General features: G+C 35.4%; 1 long non-coding RNA gene across 1 annotated transcript; it reads left to right on the forward strand.

Annotated features, from left to right (window-relative positions):
* Window positions 1-2,618: 2,618 nt before the first annotated feature.
* Window positions 2,619-3,367, forward strand: LOC136813521 (uncharacterized). The gene is made up of 3 exons (XR_010847485.1): window positions 2,619-2,660; window positions 2,951-3,047; window positions 3,222-3,367. It is a non-coding gene; the product is annotated as an uncharacterized lncRNA (long non-coding RNA).
* The last annotated feature ends 5,560 nt before the right edge of the window (window positions 3,368-8,927 follow it).

Here is an 8,927-nt window from a genome sequence, read left to right on the forward strand (position 1 = left end):
TTTTGTGGCATGTTCTGGTAAATAGATATGGTCAATGTCCCTAAATTGAAATTTTTTGACAAATACGCTAATACAGGAATACGAAATTCACGAAAGCGGTATATTCTGATCAAAAGTAATTACGAGACTCTAAATGCATGAAATGAAGCAAAAAAAAAGGGGTCCGAAAGGTTTCCAACGTCCGAAATTAACCTATTTTTAAGCATCAAATTTTTTTGATTTAGGGACCATTCTCTCGAGAATGAAGAGAGAGAGAGAGCCGAGAGACGAGAGGAGAGAGAGAGAAGAGAGATAGGAGAAGAGAGAGAGAAGAGAGAGAGAGAGAGAGAGAGAGAGAGAGAGAGAGAGAGAGAGAGAGAGAGAGAGAGAGAGAGAGCCAGCATCGATGATCCTAAGTTACCATACGAGATGCATTTACAGAGGTTATATGTCATTCCCCAGGCTTCTCTTTAATTTTATTTATTGACCCCTCGAAAAGAAATTCCACTTAAAGGATTTCATTGTCATGAAACTTTCCATTGAGATAAAAGTTAGCAATCCCATTTTCAGAAAAAGGTTTGCCATTTGTAGAGAAAAAATCATTTCAAGTTTTTCTATTTATGACCCAAAAATCATTTTTATTTTTGAAATGTGTTAAATTTTTACTTTTTTTTGTTATTGCAGATTTAACTCAATGTTTGGATCAGAGATTGATATTAACAAATATCGTAGAAACTTTGTCAACATCAAACAGAAAGTATTTGATCTTGGAAGATAAATCAGCTGCTGATAAAGCTATAGTTTTAGAAAAGTTTAGTGTTTTGGAGTGGGATAAGCTTTGTGATGGGAAAAAGAAAAGGCATACAATCTTCAATTGCAAACAAGGCTTTATATAAGATGACGTATTGAGATCTGCGCTGAGAACCTTTCCCATTAAGAGTGCGGCTGTAAGGGCAAGAGCCGAAGAAGCTGGTCTTTTTAGGTCCTCAAAGGAGGAAATACAGACAGAAACCACTAAGATTGTGAAGCAGCTGAATTCCAAGTACAGGAAAGATTATGGTGCTACCTTTGATAGCCAGTACATAGTTTGTAAGGGACAGAAAACGAAAGGAGAGGTATATTTTAAAGAGAGCAGTTATAATTGTATTTGTTTGTCAGAATTTTGAAGTAAATATTTCAGTTCAAAATATCCAAATACAGTACCGTAAAGGAAGAAATTTTATGGACTTGGCCAAAAATCTGAAAAATTCCTGTCATAATCGTCTAGAAAAGATCTGTCAATTTTCAATTCATTTCGTCCATTCGCAAAATTGAATTCCCACCAAAAAAAACTTTGCCAGACTTTGCACATTTTTTTTCTTTAAGGTAATCAATTGCCAGTTGTTCAACCTTCCGATGTTATTTAAGGAAAAAAAGTCTTACAGGCTTAGATTAGACCTAGAAAAAGACTTGTTGTACAGCTAAAATATGAATGAAACTTCCAAAAAAGGCAAAGGCTTTAGCTATTATTAGTCTTTGTTTTCAGAAAGAAATTATTTTTTTTAATATTCAACTTTTTTCTTTTTTCAAGACTCGCAAAACCATTATCAAAGAAGTTGTTAAAGACATACAAAAGCAGAATAATGTCTCATCCTGATTATTAACAGGGTATCTGATTACTTGAAAAAGAGGATACCAAGTGTTGCCTAAGAAATACCAATATGTTTATTAAACTATTAATACAATTTTTTATCATGCCAGTGTTTTGTTATCCTTTCAAGTTAACAATAAGTTTTGAAGAAATCTTTGGTATTCTCTTTGTAGAGTTCTTGGTACACGAACATCGTATGCAACCCATGATGAAAATCGAAAACTAACGTCACACGGGACCTATCAAAGTTGCTTGGACAGAACAACCAAACAAAAGAAACGTTCCGTGTTGAATCATGCTGGGAACATTGCTAACTACGTATTCGATGAAAAAGTATTTGATAATGTATTACACTCTTTCCCTGGATATTACAGTTCAAATTTTTTGATATAATTCAATTTTCACCGTTAAAGATTTTCTGTAATCTTCAAAAATGTTTTTTTTTTGCCTTTTCAGGTTAAAAGTTTTCCTCCAAGAACAACAATCAATTACAAAAAGCTTGCTATAACTTGAAACATCGCATCACCAATAAAGTGCCTGGACATCGTGGACAAATCATGGAAGCTATTTTGGACCAATCAGACATTGACATGAGCCAATTTGAAAAAGCCTTAAATAGGGGTCCAAGGTTCAGACGGGCAAAGAGAAAGTATGTTTTCCTCATTTTTTATGTCTTGTTACTGTAAAGCTTTTGGCTAGTGATTGTTTGTACTTTGATCTATTTGGTGGAACATACAGTGACTTTTGGTGCAAAGACATATTCCACAGAAACTTCTTTTACTTTTAAGGGTGATAGATATAACATTCGTGTTCGTGACGAATAAACTTGTGTGGGGATAATTCATCATCATCATCATCATCATCATCAGACTCAAAACTGTTAAAAAATTATCAAATTTAGACATTTATAAGGATGAGGTATTGTCTGACATTGACATTATAGAAAATTATTTTCTTCCAATGTTTCAGGATACTTGATACAAACATAGCAGTGCCCTTATATGAATCGAGTGAACAAATTCAAAATCGGATGCGTTCTTATATTGAATCTGTGAGTTTTATTTTGTTATGAAGCAGGGATCGAATTAGAGTAATTCGCGATACGTTTTTGGATTACTTACAAGCTAAAAATTAAAAATTGATCCATTTTAGGATAGAAAATCATGCTTATCAAAAAATTGCGATGCACTTTCTATTCCTTATTTCGATGCCTGTGAAGGAGTTACATGTTTTAAAATATTTTAACCTTCTTTAACCCTTAACCCCATGCTAAGGGAATAGTCAAATATATTTATAAGTGTTTTGCCTATAGAACTTTTTCCCCATCTTTTCAACGCTCAGGGAGAATACAAGGCTGGTGAGATGATCGTTCCACAACAATACGAACGCCTAATAATCAAAGATGGTGTGGTTACAACGGAAGTAATTGAAATCTCAGGTACTTATCTATTTATACAGATCTATCGGAGGTGAATTAGTGTCTCCTTTGAAAAGAAGTCTCTCTCTCTCTTTATCTCTCTTTCATTTATCATGCTAAATTTAAACACCTGGAGTACTGCTATTAGAGTAGTCCCAAAGCCAAGAAAGTATATATTTCAGATACTTTTTTCAGGTCGGAAGTTTGTCTTGGATGATATCAGAGAAAAGCTGCTGGCGAAACATTCCAATTATATGAGGGTGAAACCAGACTTGTATTATGACGAAATGACGATGGAAAATTTAAAATTCGAATTGGAGGTGAGATTGAAAGAAAAGCTGGACGACATTAAAGATGCTTCTTATCTTAAAAATCTACACCGAACACGTTCGTTTGCTTGCTGGCATGATACCTCCTGTGTCTCGAATGCGTCGCATTTTTTGGTACTAGTTCACGTGTTGTACAACGAAGCTTTGTTTTACACAGATGATGAGTATGCAGCAAATTCTAATGGTAAGGATACACCCATAATTACCTATATTCAAATTAAGTTTTTCATTGCATGTGGCTTTTGGAAGGATTCGCTAATTGTAGCATGAGTTCACTCTAAATTAATCAAGTAATTCTAATCTATTTCTTTTACTGCGTGATACTTATGTTCTGTTCCTTACCAATTTATTCTTTAGTCATTTTGAATTATTTCTTGCGATCAATTTTTATTTGTATCATGTTGAAAGTCATTAAATAAAAAAATTATGAATTTCATGACTATGGTTCATGTGGTAGTATCGGTAGTAATGCCGGACATTTAATATCACCTCTGTTTTCCTAGTACAAAAGTGGTGTTTAATGTCTGGCATTGTAAGATATTACCACATAAAACATAGCCATTGAGAACATAATTGTTGATATTCCACCAACTGACTCTGTTTACTTTTATGCTCCTTTCATTTTCTCACCGTTTTCCATTTATTGTCCTTTGATTTTGACCCGTATACACCGTCGCATCTTTTTATTTGTAACTGAAACATTTCGACGGATCTAATCAATTAACGAAAAAAAACTCCTGTCGTCATTTTTTTCATTTCTATGTATAATCATTACTCACAAGTTTGGGAGTTGTTGGTTCCATTGATTTCTTTTATCTTGCAATCTATAAATGAAAAGATAAATATAGAGATATGTTTTAAATTGCGCAAGTTAGTACCGGGATCAAATTTTAGATTGATGTATTTCAAATAACATTCTTCACTGATTTTTCAATGAACAATACATTACACGCTTCTTTTTTTTATAAGAATAGTGTACTTTGGTTGAGGGTGAGCATTATTCTTATTTTTCTATTGTTCTAAACAATAGGCCTATTGTTTTAAACTCGAAATCTCACCCTGATATTCTTATAGAAGTTATTCTTATAAAAGAAAAAGCGTGTAGCTAATTTTCGTTGCATTGCTCCTTTTGGGGGAATTGGCAGTTCTGGTGAATTTAAACAGGATCAGGTTCTCAGCTATTCATAAAAAAAATAGCGATACTTTAATTTTTGCTCACTTCAGTTAAATAAGCTAAAACAACTCACTACTTAGATAAGTTGTCCTCAATGGATCTAAGTAGCTCTTGCTGATTCTGTCTTGACAATAGCTAAAACTATTGAAACCTCCTTAAGAGCCTATCTAAGGATCAAAATCGATTATATTGATCGAACGAACTGTGGTTCTAGTATTACTAAGAAACTTTCTCAATTATGTGATGTCTAAAATAATATGAGAAAAGATTCTTTCTAATATTTCACTTTGTAGATATTCTTGAAAAGAAAGCAAATTAATCTCCTATAACCTTGTCACACATTAACTCAAAGACTATAAAATCAAATTTCCTTGCTCACCTCTTTGGTAAGGACGTAGGGCTACCAGTAGCAATGGAGTCCAAATCAGTCTCAAATTCTAAAAATAAATAAATATCTCTGTAACACATTGAAGTTCATTGAATTATTGAGTTCATGCAAACTTGTCCAAAGATTTACAATAAATCACAAACCTTTATCAATTTTCCTCTTAGCTACTTTTCGGCTAGCCTAGCATACCACTAATAGTGGTGAGTTACTGACTTTTGTAAAAAGTGACATCCCTGCAAGAAAGTTATTTTTTTTATATGATTTGAGAAGCTACATTACACTTACGAACATATACTACTTACAAAAACAAACACAGAAAAAATAAATAGCTCATCCCCCCGCAAGGCACTAAGTGCCAAGGGTACTAAGCTATTGAATAAAATAAAAAACTTAAAGGGAAAACCATCACTAAAAGGATAAACACAAATATTAAAAAATATTATAGAGCTTTGTAATAAGATCATTAAACTAAAGTAAGGCACCACTAAACCTTTCAGAGTCGAGAATAAATTCAATGACAAGATTAATTATTATGTTATTTATGTTGAAAGGTAATTCTGGATCACCGTACAACAAAAGGTTGAAGAGCTTAGGAGGGTTTAGTGGATAAATATTTATGTCTTGGTTCAGAAGTTTGTTGAACAAAAGATGTCTTTCCTGAGAGTAAACAGAGCAGTGCAAAAGAAAGTGTTGAGAGTTTTCGATGGAATTGTTTCTACACGCACAAAATGGATCTAAGGTGTCACGAAAACCGTGTCCTAAATTTATGTTCATTGAGGTGACTAATCCTACTCGAAGACGATTGAGAAGGATCACCCTGGTTGTCACGAGCTCCAAAAACAGGAGAAGGTTTGGGCCTTAGAAACTCGAGGATTGCTTTTTTGAAGGTAGATACTGAAGGCATATCTCTTATACGTCCAGCCAGAATATTCCACTGTGTTATGCAGTATGGATAAAAAGAATTCCGGAAACGCTCAGTTCGAATATTAAGTTGACAAATAGGATTTCTTGTTCTTAGATTACCCGGTGCCGCAAGTCTTGCTGGTAAGTAGTTACGTAAATAAGAGGGGGCTAAATTGTTTAAAATTTTGTAGAAGAAGATCATTCTCCTACTAAATCGACGATCAGCAAGACTCTCGAGACCAAGTTCAGAATAAAGTTTTTCTTGAGACGTTCCACGAAAGCAGCCTGTTATAGCAAGGCAGGCATTATATTGGATGGATATAAGCTTACGAACAAAAGTCGAATTTCCAGGATGGTCGTATATAATATCCCCATAGTCTAAATGTGGTCCAATCTAATTTTGTATAAAGTAAGCAGAGATTTTCTTGGTACATGTTTGCGAAGTCTGTTAATGAGGCCAATACCTTTGTTGGCCTTTTTTTATTTTTTCGTCTAAATGGTGACTGAATGAGAGTTTGGAATCCAAGATAAGACCTAGATGCTTCTGACATTCACTAGTTCTTATGTCAGTATTATTGAAAGATAAAACATGAGCATTAGCTGGTAAGAGCCTTTTGGAAAAGTAAACTTCCATATTGTTTTGTGGGATCAGGATTAAATGACATCTTCCATTGACGAGCCCATTCTTGCAAGATCTCTGTTTAATTCCTCGCTGCTCAAAAGTTGGTCAATCACTAATGAAAATAAAGACGTGTCATCAGCGAAAACTTTAGCCTTGGTCTGGAGATTGTTGGGAAGGTCGTTGATGTAGATTAGAAAAAACAAAAGACCAAGAATTGAGCCTTGAGGAACTCCTGCCTTGATTTGTTTCCACTCAGAGGTTTTCCCATTCAAAACAACGCTCTGATACCTACCTGATAGAAAATTTCTCAAAAGGGAAAGTAAGGGACCAGTTACCCCGTAGGATTGGAGTTTGTAAATTAAACCCTCATGCCAGACTCGATCAAATGCCTTTGAAATGTCAAGAAACACTCCCCTCGTGTCCGAAGGTGGATCAGTGTCAAACCCTGTAAAGATGTCATGCGTTATGGACAACAACTGAGAGACACAAGAATCACCCTCCCGAAAACCTGACTGGCACGAAGTAAAAAGATTGTTGCTTGCAAAATACTTGTAAAGTACATCATAAATGCACTTTTCAAATAATTTGCTAAACACTGGAAGAAGAGACACTGGTCTGTAGTTTTTAGCAATGCTTTTGTCCCCCTTTTTATAAACAGGAACAACATTGCCTTTCTTCCACTCGGAAGGGAAGATACTAAGTGGATTGAAAGATTGAAAATATTGCACAAAGGTTTGACTAAAGATTTACCGCAAATCCTAACCACACGTGTAGAAATATCGTCCCATCCATGAGCCTTGTTTATGTTTAAAGATTTTATTAAAGACTCAATCTTATCTTCGTCAAATTCTAAGTTTTCCAACCTCAAGTCGGTAAGGAATTGTTCAGCTGGCAGAACACTGCCAGTTTCAATAAGAGAACATTGTTCGGCGAAAAAAGAATTAAGGATGCTGGCTTTCTCAGAAACATCAGATACGAGGATGTCTCTGCTCTCTCACGTATGGGTGGGATTTTTGGTGTTTTGCGCATGCCTAAAAATTGTTTAAGGGCAGACCAGTATTTCTTACTTCCAATGTTCGGATCGTTAAGAGAATTGCCAAGACTAGTAAAATAGTTTTCCTTGGCTTCTTTGATAGCCAGTCTAGATCTTCTGGAGATGTCATCGAGTGCCTGTTCATCCAAGGGATTCCCCCGCTTTTTCCACCGGCGATAAATTTTAACTTTGTCGAGGAGCATTTGTTTAAGCTCAGGAGTCATCCACAACGCATCCTTATCCCTGATTGTAATTATTTTATTGGGAACGAAATTAGAAAAAAAAGTTTAATATATATTCAGAAAGAAGGGCAACACGCTCATCCACATTTAGACCTCGAAAAGAGGTATCCCACTCAATGGCATTTAGAGCAAGCACGATTCCCCTCTCATCAGCCCTAGTAAAATCCCAAATTTTTCGTTTGTATGCTGGAGGGAATTTAACCTGAAAATTAAGTTTTACAAAGGTTTCTTGGTGGTGGCAACGGGCATGGAGTGAAGGCAAAACCCCGGAGTCAAAAACAAGAGCCTGAGAAGATGTAAAAATAAGATCTATGCAAGTAGGTGAACAGTCGGGACGAAGGTGAGTCGGCTCGTCAATAAGTTGATGTAAACCATGCTGTAAGGCAACATCGCTAATGTCCTCACCTTGGAAATTTGTTGTATCTCCAGCCCACCATTTCCGAATTCCTCCCTAAAATCACCAAGTAGATTGCCAGCAGAAGAAATGTTGCTATATTTATAATTGTCTCCTCCCATTGAATATGCTCATAGTCTGCAATTCAATCCGCATCTTGACTTGGGGAACGATAGAGAAGACAAGAAAAAGTTTTTTAGTACCAAGATGAACTTCGCAAACAAGACACTCATCAAGAGAGGACAGATCAGGTCTTTCCTCAACAGAGATACAAACTTAGCCTGGGACCAAGCGTTAAACTTTTTTCACAGTCCTAGTTTTAATGATATTTTTGCTGCTGGTCCCTGCAATGCAGGTTCGGCCTGATTGGCCAGCTTTCGCGTATTACATAGCAAGTAATTCGCGCGCAATTTTGATTATTTCGATGCGCGCGCATAATTTATGGAAAAAGCTGACTCTGCAGAAAAAAAGGAAAACAAATGAAAAAAAACAAGATTATTTTCGAACTCCACAAAATGGCTGTTTCCTTCTATACATGTGGCTTGTTTTTGATGTGGTTTTTAGTAGTTTTGAAAGTCTTTAGAGCTTGTGAAAGAGTTTATATGGTAAGTTGATTATGTGTGTTTGCCTGGGTTTCCAAAGTTCAGAAACTCTGTCAACAAGGGTTCACACACAGACTGTTTATAACATTCTGTGTCAGACTAATCTACCTGCACCAAGCTCTATAATTTAAGAACTTTGAGAGGTGAGGTATTTTTTGTTTTTTCTAAAATTATGAGCTTGGATTCCCAGGCCAATACCAACTCTGCGATATAG

Source organism: Clytia hemisphaerica, unplaced genomic scaffold (assembly GCF_902728285.1).
Source record: "Clytia hemisphaerica strain Z4C2 unplaced genomic scaffold, Clytia hemisphaerica genome assembly, whole genome shotgun sequence".
In the NCBI taxonomy this organism is placed as follows: Eukaryota; Metazoa; Cnidaria; class Hydrozoa; order Leptothecata; family Clytiidae; genus Clytia; species Clytia hemisphaerica.